The 15,014-nt window shown below is 42.2% G+C and overlaps 1 pseudogene; it reads right to left on the bottom strand.

Moving 5' to 3' along the window:
- Window positions 1–1,010: 1,010 nt before the first annotated feature.
- On the bottom strand, window positions 1,011–7,780 carry LOC133921779 (probable protein S-acyltransferase 7; annotated as a pseudogene).
- Window positions 7,781–15,014: the final 7,234 nt, after the last annotated feature.

Raw genomic sequence — 15,014 nt, 5'->3', positions numbered from 1 at the left:
TGTTGTGTACTGGTGCTACCTGGGCAAACTTGGATCCAATCTAACTTCTTACAGCAAAAAGTGCGTATATAAGTTGGATGAGGGACTCCCACCTCTTAATCGGGCTGCTCCGGTTAGATCTAACAGCCATGATTGAGTTTATGCATATGTTCATCTATATAGGCTTTTACGCAACTCATATTTCCTCAGTGTGAAACTGTACGAGACATCACTGGTACTCATATTTCCTCGAAAGGTAACAGTACGAGACATCAATGCGACTTGTATAACTCTGCTGGTATTAAATCATCGGCTTCGCTAGCAAAATTTGTTCAGGTGAAATTTACTTTATTCACTATCCTCTTCCCTCACCGTGTTGCATGTGTACTATTTTTTAGCAACAAAACCCACAAGTCAGACATATCTTAATGGACGTTCCTTCGGATGATCGCGCTGATATACAAATTGTTACCTAGCTTCGTTATATTAGACTAGTTATGTGTCCGTATGTTGTAACGGGGATAAAATATTTTCACGAGATATCATATGTTGTTACCGACTTAATTAGCGCCGCAACAATCAAGAAGCAAGAACCTACCGTAGCTTCTGTAGCATCACGTGCAGCTCTTATAGCCCCAACACAACCTCGCTGGGTAAAGACACATATGCGGGCGCTGCGTCGCTCACCACGAGATGGAACATGTTGCAACATATGGCGGTGCACTAAGATGATATTTAGACAAGGTGAAGCACAATGATGTGAACGTGACAAACAAAATCCAACATCTGTTGCAACCTGTTCCAATAATAATAATAATATATACAGATAAATCACCTGAACCGGGTGGGACCTTATGCCCTTCGGCTACTTTCTTAAAACACCAAACAAATAACAACAACAAACAAACAAACAACAACAACAACAACAACAACAACAACAACAACAACAGGAGCTCTGATACACTACCAAGGACAAACAACAGGAAGTGTGTTTAGAATTACAATGATCCAGGACCTTACCCTAGCACACATGGTAAACACATGGCAGTTCATGTTGAGACATGATCGAACAACCCATTCGTCGTTGCAGAGTTGAAACACAGGGTAGTTTTGTTTTTCTAATGTGTGCCTCTCGTTGCAACATGGCTACCCCCATTAGCTTCTGCATTAGCTAATTGTGCAACGATGCTGTCCGCTGAGTCAGAGGTTCCAGTTCTGTGAACCCAACTTGATTGCCTCGAATGCATGCTAGCTTGGCCTTCCATAAGTTCCCATGGAAGACTATCTCTCCTGAGATCTGGGGATGCTTGGGTTATTCTGCCCTCTTTCTTATCAAACATAACCCAAGGCTTGCTTTCAAATCCCTAATGTCAGTTGTCATCCTTGGTTCATCCCAAGCTACAGGCTCTCGGCCCATTTCAAGATCCCTGATAGGCTTGCCCATGTTGGGGATCAACCTCTAGATTATACACGTGTCTGTTGAAACCTTTGCTCTACAGTGACCCTTACCCGGAAATTATTCTTTGAAGGGGGAATAGTAGTGCAGAATATCTCTAGAAAATTGTTTAGAATGCCTCTATTATATGGGTTAGCACGCCGATCATAGCAGTATCTGAAATTCTCATACGTTGTCTACAAAGAAAATGGGTAAGATTAGCTATGAATTGCACCCGCAGTGTTAGAGAGACAACAAATGGAACGACCTAATGCATACCTAGTTGGCACTCATAATATATAAATGGAACATAGACAGACCACCGAAAAACCACACACAAAGAAAGTAGTAACCACATACAAAGAAAGCTAGTGTCTTTAACGTGGTCTTCCCAATTGACAAATGTGTTGCAATTGATCTCTTCACCGTGAAACCGCCATGGGCGGTTGTTGTCCTGACGCCCGTTGGGGAGGGATGTCTCTCCAATAGGCACCTCTCCACCCTGTATAAATGTGTATGAACATCAATGAATGAAAGATAACTCTTTCTATCTACTGTGTCGAGTTCAATCTCTCAATCCATTTACACTTCAACAAAATACTCAACATCTCTAATCTTGAACACATACACCCAACAGAAGGCAAATACATACATGCAGATCAATGTGGTCGAGAATACAAACATATAGAAGAATCGATAATTGCGCTGCACAGATATGCTGATGATCAGGCTTACCAAATTTGAAAATTGGTCAGTAAAATTCTAAAAAAAAAGATAAATGTGCCCACAAAGAGAAGCTCTGAAAATGCCAATGCAAGTTCATGTGCATAACATGCTTGTTTTTAATAAGAATGCTTATACAACTGTTGGAAATCTCTAATAACTTACCAGTTCTATACATTGGCCAACCCATGGGCAGTGATGATCAAACCGTTTCACACAGTTATTGCAAATAGAACAATGTGAGCATCAAGGTGATCGGTACAGCACGTAGGTATCATAGTATTTGACCCTTACACTGATCCATTTACAACAACTTCCTTTGTGCGGGGCAAATGAAATTGTTGCGGAGTCTAACCTATATCATTGGTCCCATCAATGGCTTCAGGTTCAGGAGGATGAGTATTACGAGGTATTATACCAGGATCTCTACCTGAGGTAAGAAGCAGCAGCGTCAAATCCTAGTAGAGGAAAAGAAGTTCAATTATGTGTACACTTATATAATGCATACTTCCTTAAAAATACAAGTAGAAAATTCATCAGCAAATCAAGTGAGCTCAATCAAAATTTCTTCCCAAATCCACTGCTTCATCGAACTTTCAAATTTCTTTATTTATCTGTATGATGAAAAGTCAACTTGAAATACTTCAAGATAGGCATCTGATTGTTACCTCCGAATTCTTTTGACAGCCTGTTTTACATAGTGTGAAAATCACGCACGACAAAGGTAAACGATAACATAACATATATCTATAGCAAGACATATAGAATGCCTCAAATAACAACCGCGTGCAACATCCAGCTGACACAAAATAGAATTGAATACCAGTTCAGTACTATATCAAGTCATGGACATGGATGAATCAATCCGACAAGAAAAAACAAAAACAACAAATTTCTACTCCAATGACTATGGCAAGGATAAAAATGTGTGAACATAGAACATAATATAGATGCAACAAAGGATCAACTAATTATTGAAACAATTATCACCGACTAATGAACAATGATATCAAAACATTAGCATCACAGCTACTTTGGAAGATTCATCGTGGCCATGGTTTCCAAGAAAGGAACACATCGTGCTTAAGGGCTTAATCAGAGCAGAAGTGTTTACATAATTAATTCACGATGGATAGCAAGGAAACTAGAATGGTTTGTAGATTCAATTACTTTGGCAATAATGAGTCAACTACAAAATGCGCCACACCTATTCGACTAAATTCCCAAACAAGCACAGCTGGAAGCACCAAGCACGAGACTCACCGAGGACGACGTGGTAGCCCTCCCACTCCAGCACCCGTGGCCACCACCTTGCACAGCCCCAACGTCGCCTGTGCTAACACCATAGCGGGAGACGTTAGACAGACAACCATGGAGAGAGATTGAGAGAGGTAAACACGTGCACGAGGGAGGTTCTTGAGTAGCTGAGTACATACCCCGGTGACCACGCAGATGGGACGGCAGCCTTCGCCGCCAGTGTTGGTCCTTGGTCACCGGCAGCGAGGGATGGTAGTCTAGCAGCGGAAGAATACAAGGAGGTAGGAGTGGAGGGGGGAGATGGTCCACAGGATGGCCATGCGCCACAACTTTGGCAAGCACACCATGAGGACTAGAGGACGTCGGGGGCGGCGTGGATGGGCGTGGAGGAGGCCGGCATGGTTCTGCAGCATGCAATGTTGTTGGAGTCGAGGCGGTGGCAAATCTGGGAGAGGGAGGCTGGGGCGACGCGTCCATTGGGTGGGGGCGCACAGGGGGAGGGGAGCTTCCAGAGGCGAGGACAACGGCAGAGGGCGGGCAGTGCCAGGTTGGAGGGTGAGGGCAGCTGAGATGACGTCTTGAAGGGGAGGGCAAAGGCAGAGGTGGACGCGGTGGTGGGGCCCATGCTCATCGTCGTGGCGAGGAAGATGGGGGCGGAGAAGCCGGACGTGCGGTGTGCAGGTGGTGTTGGCGGTGGCGCACTGGAGCGAGGGCAGGAGGTCGGGCGGGCCGGGACGCAGACGTGATCAGACGGGCGATGCTTGTGCGGGCGAGAGGGTGCGATCGGATGGGCGAGGAGCGTTCGGTCGTCCAACTGGGGCAGACGAATGAATTCACAACACACTTTTTAAGTAGTAGAGATAGAGATTTCAAAGAGCCATATATGTTACATCCAGACATGTATTGCAACTGGCCGGGTAGCAGGCCATGCAATCGTTTTTCCCCTTTCTACCAAAACTACCATTTCAGCCATTCTAAATATAGGTATAAAGTGTTTTGAAATTTGAATAAACCAAGTATTTCTGAAAAGCAAAAACTGCACAAAAGAAGCCTCACATACACAAAAATACTCGGCATACTTTGTCATACTTTTTGTGCCAATGTTGTGGCAAGCCATGTACAATACTGCAACAGTATTAGTTGCATCAGCTGAACAAAATTAGGTTTATGTAACGAAAAGATTATCAACAGGTAGCGTGATGTACAGGAACAATAAAGGACCAAAGCCAATGTCGAAATTGTTTTGCACAAAAGTATATGTAAAGAGGAATTGAAGGAGAAATATAGGATATACCACTCGACAATTCAATTGTATAACACACGTACTCAAAGTACTGTGTTTTATAAACATTCCAAAGAAATTTAATATATATATTCAAGAAATACAATTACATATTTATGTGGACATTTCAGTCATTTAATATATATATTCTACTCCTATGTAACTACATTATTGCCCCTGCAGACCAAGCACGCATGAGTGCAACACAGGTGCACAAACTTACAAAAATTACAGTACCTCTCACCTCTTTAATATCCCAAATACCTTGAATTTACCAGCACGAAGCATCAAGTTCACAACATTTCAAATGATTATAAATCCCTGCACGACCAATTTCGCAAGAAATTTCCCCACAATCATGGGCGCCAATGTGAACTCGACCACCTTCCTGCATTGGGATGGGCAAGACACAATAGGCAAACTAGCTCATATACGTCCCCATTACCATTCGATTGGGAACAAAGCCGCAACCAGCTAATATTATGTCAGCGTTGCCACATTTGCCTCCACAGTGGAAGAAGATACTCGAGAGCAAGGCGATAGAATTATTTCACAGGAGTATAGAACATGTTAAACTGCTGTAAAAAGCATGTATGATATTTGCCGGACGTAACACTTTTTAGAGTGGTATATGATCATGCAATACAATATATGTTGAGAGGTCACTCTTTCAACGGGCACATCCTACTTTTTTTCTCTATTAAAATGAGTTGGTAAGTTCGGAACTCGTATTGTTAGTATAATTATTCGTGCATATAATTATGCATATATCGTACAAATATAAATAAACCTTAATTTCAAAAGAAGTAACTAATAATAGGCCATATAATACCATAAGAGTGTAGTTTCGTAAAAGTAAGATGATTTAATTTGTTTCCAAAAAATGATTTGAACATAAAACACCATTTATCATAATGTGTAGAAGTTACAGTAAGGGTTTGTTTAGATAGTAATAATTTGGTTTCAAATCCCTGTGATCTAGTTCCAATTTAAACTAAATGTAAGAAAACTCTAAAGTAAATATCCCTCTATCAAACACCCTTAAGTTCCTTCATCATGGATGGTAGAAGTGCTAGATTTCTGACGGAAGGAAAATAGTATAGAAATCACACATTAATTTTCTAATGTGTTAACTTATGTTGCGTTGAACTAAACATCATCAACCCACTTCTTGGACGAGCGAATCACGTTATGAAGAGTATGCAATAGCTTGATATGGTGTTTGTTTTGTTCACCTCCAAACATCAGTAGTCATCAAATAACCTTTGATTCTAAGAAAGATGCTCCGAAAGTTATGTTACATTCCAGTTCATCATCAGAGATCAGATAACTAACCAAATGTGTGCTACTGAACCTGAAAACCGCACATTGAAAGGCAAAACTAGAAGACATATACTAGTTTCACATTGTGCTATACTCTCCATATCGTCCTATATATATGAACGCATCCGCCTTCTGCTGCCCAGTTTAGAAGGCGTGAATTTTGTAGGATTCCCGCATTCCAAATAAACGAGCTCTGAATGTAACTTTTTTTTTGTAAGACAATGTCATATAATATGTCTGAAAAAAATATACCTATACGACAATGATGCAACCCAAAAGATAAAATCAGATAGTTCGTATCGATCCAGATCTCTCCTAATTTGGCCGGTACTGAGGTAGTCAAAAGGGTCCACAAATTAAAGGCAAAGCTCTGGAGATCAATACGGCAGCTTTCATTGTCGAGATAAGTACCAGACATCACCAATGGAACAGTGTCTCCACAGCAACCTAATCCCTACCCTTTTCTGGAGCTATTAGGAGACAAATGTGTTATCACCAATGACTGCTGGTACTACAGCAGCAGCTGCACGTGTGAAAATGAAGAACAAAAGAACAGCACGGCACAGGATCTGCTAAGTGAAGTACTGTGTACTGACCTGATAAGGATTGAGCAGTAAGCAGATCTGAGACTTGTCGATTCTTCTAGCTTTCGTCGTCTTCTCGCTAGCTTCGTCTGCCATGAAGAAATCCAACTGGACTCTCGGAGATCCATGGAAAAGGGGTATACTGGTAAAAGGAAGGAGAAACAACTCTCTCTCAAAGGAAAAAAAATTGACGAACAGATCTGGTCAAAATTCATAGAATCGAAGCAATTTTTCTGCAAATTACGTACCTTTTCCATCGATCAACCAACGGAGATATATGAATCAATATCGCAATAGATATTTTCACCTTCCCAAGAAGCAAGCGGGCAGATAACAGATGGATTCCTCGGGAAAGTTTAACAAGCACGGCAAAAGCTTCTGCTTCTTCGTACGAAGCGAAAGGGAGGGAATCCGAGCGAGAAGGTACACGCTTGCGCCCAAAAGCTCAGATCCAGCCGCGCGGCCGTACGTACGAACCGCCCAAAATAGAAATTTTGCAGAAAGACCAGCCTCCATGAACACAAGGCTACGCGCGCGCAACAATTCTGCGGGGTACGGCATACAATGATACCACTCCTGCAAACACGGAGACCACGGTAGCGTAGCGGCGGTGGTGCAGCAGTGCCGGCCGGTGCGGTGATCACGGCGGCTGTGTGTATTTGCGAGGATCCGTACGGCTTCGATCGGCAAGGCGACCGGAGAGGAGGGGAGTGGGGGAGGAGTAGATGACAGGAAGAGCAGTGAGCACGCGGCCGCGACGGCACATCCGCCGGTGCCGTTCCGCCCGGCCGTGTGCTCACTCTCTTCTGTCACCGCCGCCCGCCGCCCGCCGCCCGCCGATCGGCCCGGGCCGAGCTACCGCCGCCGTGATCACCGCGCACGCAGCACAGGCTTGGTGGATGGGATACGGATACGGTGCGATGGCCGCATAGTGAGATGGCTATATTATAGGCGTGCACGCGACGGGTTGGGTGTTGGGCCGAAACATTCCGCGGCTGCCTGGCGTGGCTAGCTAACTAGGTCTTCCGGCCGTGTGCAGGTGCGGCGCAATGATGTGGTACGGCGCCGCTGCGCTGTGCCAGATCAGGCCCCCTAGCTAGCGAGATTTCGGCTCCCCTCCGTGCCGAGCCGCGCCGTGCCGAGTCGGGGCCAGCGGCGCCCCAGCACGACACGAGGCGCGCGCGGCCGGCCCGTCTCTCTCTCTCTCCCCGCCGCGTGAGATTTCGCCAAGTCTCGCCCTCTTAATTTCCCCATGGGTTTTTGACCACCATCACGGATTCACGGTTCACGCATCAGCGCAGCTGGTCCATCTGTCAGCTGGTCCTGGTCGACTCGTGTAGAGTGGAGGCGCCGTTGCTTCAGATCCGCTGTACGCTTGCTGCCGCGCGTTGGGCGCTGCTGCTTTTTACTCCCTGAGTTAGGTCAGGGCTGGCTTTTTAAGGAACGCACGCGCCGGATAGTTTTCCCTTTTTCTGGCCGTGTGACCCCGCGATGCCTCTGCCTACTTGACACGGTTTGGTACAATTGTCGACCCTTCATTTATCATTTTGAGCAGATACTTTAAAATTTTATCATATATAATACTATTATAATATTTTTTAACATTATTACAGTATCTTCTATTTTTTTCATCTTCAATAATTATCATATTTCCTGTCTTCTATTACTCTCCTCCTCCCCTCGGACTCACAAGAATACTCTATGAACACTGATAGAGGCCACCTTTTCTGGCCGCAAAAATGCCGTCACCCTCTCCTCACCGGCTCTCATCTATATCGCTGTAGAGGCCAAAACCGATCCTGCTAGAGCCGGATGCGGACAGGAGAAGGAAGCAAACGCACGTCACAGTGATGCGGTCACCTTTTTGTCGATACTGCTGGAGTTGGCCTTAGTTGTGGAAATACTTCTCAACACACCCCATCCGTGGCCGTTGGATGAAGGAAGGGTTGCTTGGTAATTTACGAAAATTCTGAAGAAGTAAATTAGGTCTGGCATTAAGGCTCGACAAAAGCTTGAGACTCACGAGCTAGCTGCCACTTATTAAAATATAAGAGAAGAATAAACGACCATTGTTTGGCTCGGCCCTTTCAATCTGGCTCTGCCACTTATTAAGATATCATGTCATTGCATTTTTTGAAGGAAAATTAGTAACTTTCAATGCTGATAAATTCAAGTACAAACTGCATTTGATTAACTTGATGCATATATCTTCTTTATATATTTTGTTTGCAACTGGATATGCCTAGTGATATGATCATATAACTTGATGTTTTATTTTAGGGGTTATCCACTAGGTGGTTTCGTAAATCTCTTACAAGAACCACAATTTCCGCCGCCATCACCACCACTAGGAGAAAATTTTCACTTTGTTGGAGCTCCTCATAACTTTGCTCCAATATCACCACCTCCACCACCATGTACCAAAGGGACTCCATCACCATCAGCACCATCGGACAAACAAGTACATCACAAGAGAAAAGAAATGTCACCATTGACATTGACAGTGACGATGGTATCGAGGACAATAGGACTGCAAAGAAAAGGCATTGGACACATGAAGAGGAAGTTAGATTGGTAAACAGATCACATAGAACTTTTTTTTTGAAATATGATACATGAAGAGAAATTATGTTCCCTTTTACCAATTTGCTTCTTTTGTATTTTGTAGGTGAGTGCTTGGTTAAACAATTCTAAAGACCCGATAAGCGAGAACGACAAGAAGAGTGATAAATTTTGGGGAGATGTCACTCATTAGTTTAACAAGAACAGCCCAATAGAACGTAGAAGGGACACTAACTAACTGAAAATCCATTGGTCACGCCTTAAGGCATCCATCAATAGTTTCAATGGCTATTGGAGTAAAACAACAACAGTGTATAGAAGTGGGATGTCCGATGATCAATTGATGGATGAGGCACAAAAGATGTATGTAGAAGAGAATGAAAAACCTTTCATGTTGGTGGATTGGTGGAGGACTCACAAAAACCAACCGAAATGGTGTGCATATGTTGCACAAATGGAGAAAGAAAAAACCAGAGCATGACAGGGGGAGCGAGTAACACTTATGATGCTAAAGACCCAAGATGGACAGCGTCCCATTGCGAGAGATGCAGCTAAGGCCCAACTCAATGGGAAGCGTAAGCTGGAAGAGGTTCTGGATGGTATTGTGCTCCTTGGAGAAAACATAAATAAAATAATTGGAGTGCAACAAGAGCATAAGAAGGAGCACGAAAAGGTGACATCATCGGAGAAGCTTGAAATGGCAAGTCTTGCACACATGGCTGCAAAGGAGCAAAAGGAAGCAAGAATGCTTGAAATTTATAATTCACTCCTATGCCAAGACACAAGTGGGATGACCAAGAAATTGAAGGCCAACCGAGAAAAGGCATTGGAGAGTATGTGACTGAAGCTGTTTGGTAACAACGGTTGAAGCAATAGGGCTGCTAAGTAATGTAATTTATCATTGCAATAGGGTTGCTAAGTACTGTAACTTATCATTGCAATAGGATTGCTACATTCTGTAGTTTATCATTACCATTTGAGAACTAGTCTATTGAGTGAACATTTCTTATTATTTACATGATCATGTATGTGTCAGTATACCATGGATTCAGTCGACTTTCTTGAATGTGAAAGCTAAAGCATTCTTCATTGTGTAGCCAATCGACTTTCTTGAATTTCAAAGCTAATGCATTCTTGAATTTGAGCACAATTGCATTATTGAGTGTGAAAGCTAATGTATTCTTGAGTGTGAACACAATTGCATTATTGAGCGTGAAAACTGGTGCATTAGTATGAACATGATTGTAAACTAAACGAATTCTCTATGACTCATATATATTCCTGATGACAAGGCCACTGTTTATATGCATTGTCGATGCATTAGGCGAGTGGTCTCCTTATTTCACTACAAGAGTGGATGCCCTTAATCACTGAGGACTCTCACCATTACAGAAATGTACAACAGCTATTTGCCAATTGGCAAATGGCAGCGTCGCAAACCATCTCGATGAATACTTGAAGATTGGCGATGGTACTGCAATGGAGTCTTTGAAGAATTTCATCAAAGGCATGATTGCCATTTTTGGTGGACAATATTTGAGACGCCCCACTATGGACGATGTTGAGCTTTTGCTGAAAATCCGCGAGAGTCGTGGCTTTCCTGGCATGTTAGGGAGCATTGGCTGCATGCACTGGCATTGGGAGAAATGTCCCATGGCATGGAAGGGACAATTAACTCGTGGTGATAAGAAAGTCCCTACAATAATACTTGAGGCAGTGGCCTCTCATGATCTCTGGATTTGACATGCCTACTTTGGTGTCGCTGGTTCTAATAATGATATCAATGTTCCTAATCAATCAACTCTATTTATCCAAGAGTTGAAGGGGAAAGCTCCTCGAGTACAATACTATGTCAACAGGAATCAATACAACACTGGTTACTACCTTGTAGATGGGCTGTATTCGTTAAGACAATATCCTTGCCCATTACAGAGAAGGACAAGCTGTTTGCAGCAAAGCAAGCGGAGAGAAAGGATATTGAATGAGCGTTTGGTGTCTTGCAATCTCGTTTTTGCATTTTGTGTCAACCAGCTCGTCTATATGACCGAGGAGATCTTGAGAAAATTATGCTAACTTGCATCATTCTTCACAATATGATAGTCAAAGATGAAAAAGAAGAGGATATTGAAGAGAATCTTGATTTGAACGAGACTCCAAGTACATCGATTGTCCTAGCACCAGAACTCCCATGAAGAATGCCCTGCGTTTGAATGAATACTAGAGAAAAATTCTAATATTCAAGCTCGCCCAACTCATATCCAACTTAAAAAGAACTTGGTTGAGCACATTTGGAAAAAGCTTGGGCATGGTTAAAATAATACGTCTAGTTTCAGTTATGTGATTTTACTAATGTATTTCTTTGTTTACCATATAATTTCATTGCACTCTATGCTATATGTAATCTATTCGTACCGTATGAATATTGAAGTAAATTAATTTATTTTAGTTTGACCATATATTTGCCAATGTGAGGTTTGAATGTAAAAGACCGCAACATATCATGTTGGATCGTTCATGAATCTCATAGTACAAACCCGTTAGTACTTGAAGGAAAGCAATACAAGTGACTGCATAATCCATATGAAACATTTGATCATAACATCATACAACAATTTAATGCCATTAGGAGCCTATGAAACATGAAAGTGAAACAATACATTGGAGGTAACTATTTCAATCTTCAAATCAATACTCTCTTTCTTACGTGGCACTCTTGGAAAAACCAAAATCAAACTCCACATTGGGAGTAGTCTAAAGATGAGAGAGAAGAAAGCTTGGGAGTGATATTCAAGACTAGGAAATTGTGTAGCCTGTATTGTGATATATCATAGTATGAAGTATTTGTTAACAAAAAGACACAATATTTAATTGCTTTTGAGACCTAGGAAACAACAATACGATATTGTGCATTATTGAAGTTGTTTATACACATCAACTTAATGCTCTCCATGTAACATGACAATCAAGGATACAGCAATACGATACTGTGCTTTGGGATTAGTCTAGACCATTATATTGTATTGATAAAAAAAAATGGAGGCCATGTCTGCCGTTCTGCTGGCAAATCGGTCAGGCTTTTGCATATTGCACATGTGGTGGAATTAAGAGCAAAAAATCCAAAGGATAATACTAGGGCATTCAATTCATGCATTATCGAATATTTCCTCTTATTCGAGATGTAAGTCATTTTAGGATATATGTTGGCCAAACTTTTTAAATTTTAATCATTAATTTATAAATAATGATGTGGATCGATAACATAAAAATTGTACTAACAGATCCATCATCAAAATACTTTCACAATATATAATTATATTTTTGTTTGAATAACATGTTTTCATAGAAATCACTAGTTAAAGTGTCATATTATAAACAATATCAATATCCAAATGACTTATATATTTAGACCGGGAGGGAGTAGGCCATAAAAGGTTGCTTTTATTTACCAACAGTTTGTTCCAATTAGTTGCTTATATTTACCAACGTTTTTTCCCAATGATGAGCTACAGCCTACAGTGCGATCTACTGTGTGACCCATACGCTGTTTGGGACGCCTAGCTCCGGAATTTTCTAAGCATAGTTCTAGAATAGGCAAAGTCCACCCATCCTCTTCCTTTAGGCTTTCCTATTTTGGTTTGTTCGTAACGGTGATCAAGTGCTCACATGCCTGCATATACGGAGCACAAAAGGGCACTGTCTCCTACACATGGTGTACTGCGGTACTGACCTAAAAGATAAGTCCGGTGCTTCGATGCTTCGAGGAAAAAAACGGCGAAAGCCAGAGAGCTCACTAGCTGTCGATCAGGGGTTGGACAAGGCCAGCTAAACCACTAGTTTAATCCAATGGCATTTGCCATGCTTTATGGTTTAGGCTCTTTTTAAGCCATCATTGGAGCTGAACAAGCCATGTTGTAAATTTAATATATGGTCGACCAGGTTATATTAGTTCTGGTCCACCAATGTTTTTAATTTGTCGAAACATTTGTTGTAATATCATCGTCGATCTAACGGGATTTCGTTTTTTAAGGTAGAACGGGCTAATAACATGACAGTTCATGCACGCACTTTCAGAATAGAATCAAATTTTGGTGAAGACACGATGATCGATGCCACTTGAAATATCACGCCAAGACACGATTAGCTAGAGAACAGCACCAATTAGGGGCCCATCTGCTTGTAGTATAAAACGCTGCATTTGGGACTACTTATTCATGCGGTGCTTTTGGATTGGAGCCAGTTGCTAATCAGTTCCTTGATTAGCCCAAAGTGAAATTAAACCACAGGTTGAGTCCCAAGTCCCATCAGCCACAAGTTGGATATGTTCAGCTATGCAGATTATGTACTATGATTTTTGAGATGTGGATCTGATCGAAACATGTGGGGCTTAAGATGACTACACTTGCTAGTCAATTGTCCCCACACTCTATCAGCTTGTGAGCTAGGGTTGCAGTGTCATTATTATCCACAGTAGTGTCATGGTACTTTTATTTTTTTATTAGTAGAGCTCTCAGAGCAGCTTTTTGGTTGGAATCAGAGAGCTCCGCTAAACAATAGTTTTTAGCTTTTAGCTTCCTGAGTAGAATTCGTGAAAATAATTATCTGAAATAAACTAGAAACTGGAGAGCTAAAAAAACAGTTTCCCCCGATTGATTTTTCACATAGAATCACTTCATCTATATAGTTTATTCTAGAGAATCACTTTCAACCACAAAATCACTTTTCTCAGAGAATCACTCTTCGATCTCCGTAGAGAATTTGAATCATAAAGAGCTCTACCAAACATGCCCTTATATTAAACGTTCCAGATTTTCTCTAATCAACCAGGTGTCATCACAGAATGTGTGGCGAAAAACTACCCCCAGTTTGAACATAGGAATCAATAATTTTACTATAGTAATGCCGCAAAATTCCCGTGTTCGAACAGAGCCTAAGTTCTGACCACAATTTATAAAGCTTCTGTGTTGTAGGTAAAATTATCTTTTAATTTGAGATTGCGAGCGATCTCTCGTAGACTAGCATGTCACAATTAATGACCCACATCAAATTTGGATTCCTGCGGAGTATGCTGGGTTGCACACAGTAGGATGTGCGTTTCGTGGTCCATTCCTACTCTTTCAAAGCAAATAAAATTGAGATGGATCAGCGTGGTCCATCGAACGCTTTCCTAGTATTTCGAACGGCTCGGATTCTAATCAAAGCTCGATCGGCAGATCCCTTTCAAAATCAGACTGAGCGACGAGAGACAACGGACGCATCGATCGCCACAGTCAATGATGACGACGCGAATACTTGTATATATGTATATATATGATCGTGTAGTCTAGTCCTACCTGTATATATGTATATGTACGCTTGCACGGCGACTGCTCGACAAGTGTACCAACGGTATCTTTTTTTTCCCTCTGGAAACACTTAGGAGCTCCTCAAGCCTCTTATAATTTTCAGTATGGAAGAGGAAGAAGAAAAGAAGAAGAGGTGGAGAAAAAATAAGAAGATAGAAGAGGAGGAATAAGAAGAAAGAAGAAACAGTTAAATCCCCTTAAAATTTAACTCTGTATCCGTCATTGATTAGGGAGTTCAGGCTGTATGCAGCCCCATCGAACCCGGCCATGCATGGTGACCGGCGGTGGCGTTCAGGCTGCTGGCTGGGACGAAAAGGGAGTTGGGACAGTACAGTACAGTACAGCGATGATCATATGCGCAGCTGCTATCTTCTCCATGCAAGTTGCAAGTGGCCCATGAATGGGATCAGCTGATCAGGTAAGGCGTAGCGTATCTGAGAGATTCGATCAGCAGCTGGCTAGCTAGCCAACAGGCAACAGCACCCATGCAGGCTATGCAGCCATGGACCAATGATCAGTGCGCTTCC

This window comes from Phragmites australis, chromosome 6 (genome assembly GCF_958298935.1).
Source record: "Phragmites australis chromosome 6, lpPhrAust1.1, whole genome shotgun sequence".
Taxonomy (NCBI): Eukaryota; Viridiplantae; Streptophyta; class Magnoliopsida; order Poales; family Poaceae; genus Phragmites; species Phragmites australis.
This window is presented reverse-complemented; position numbering and strand designations above follow the sequence as displayed.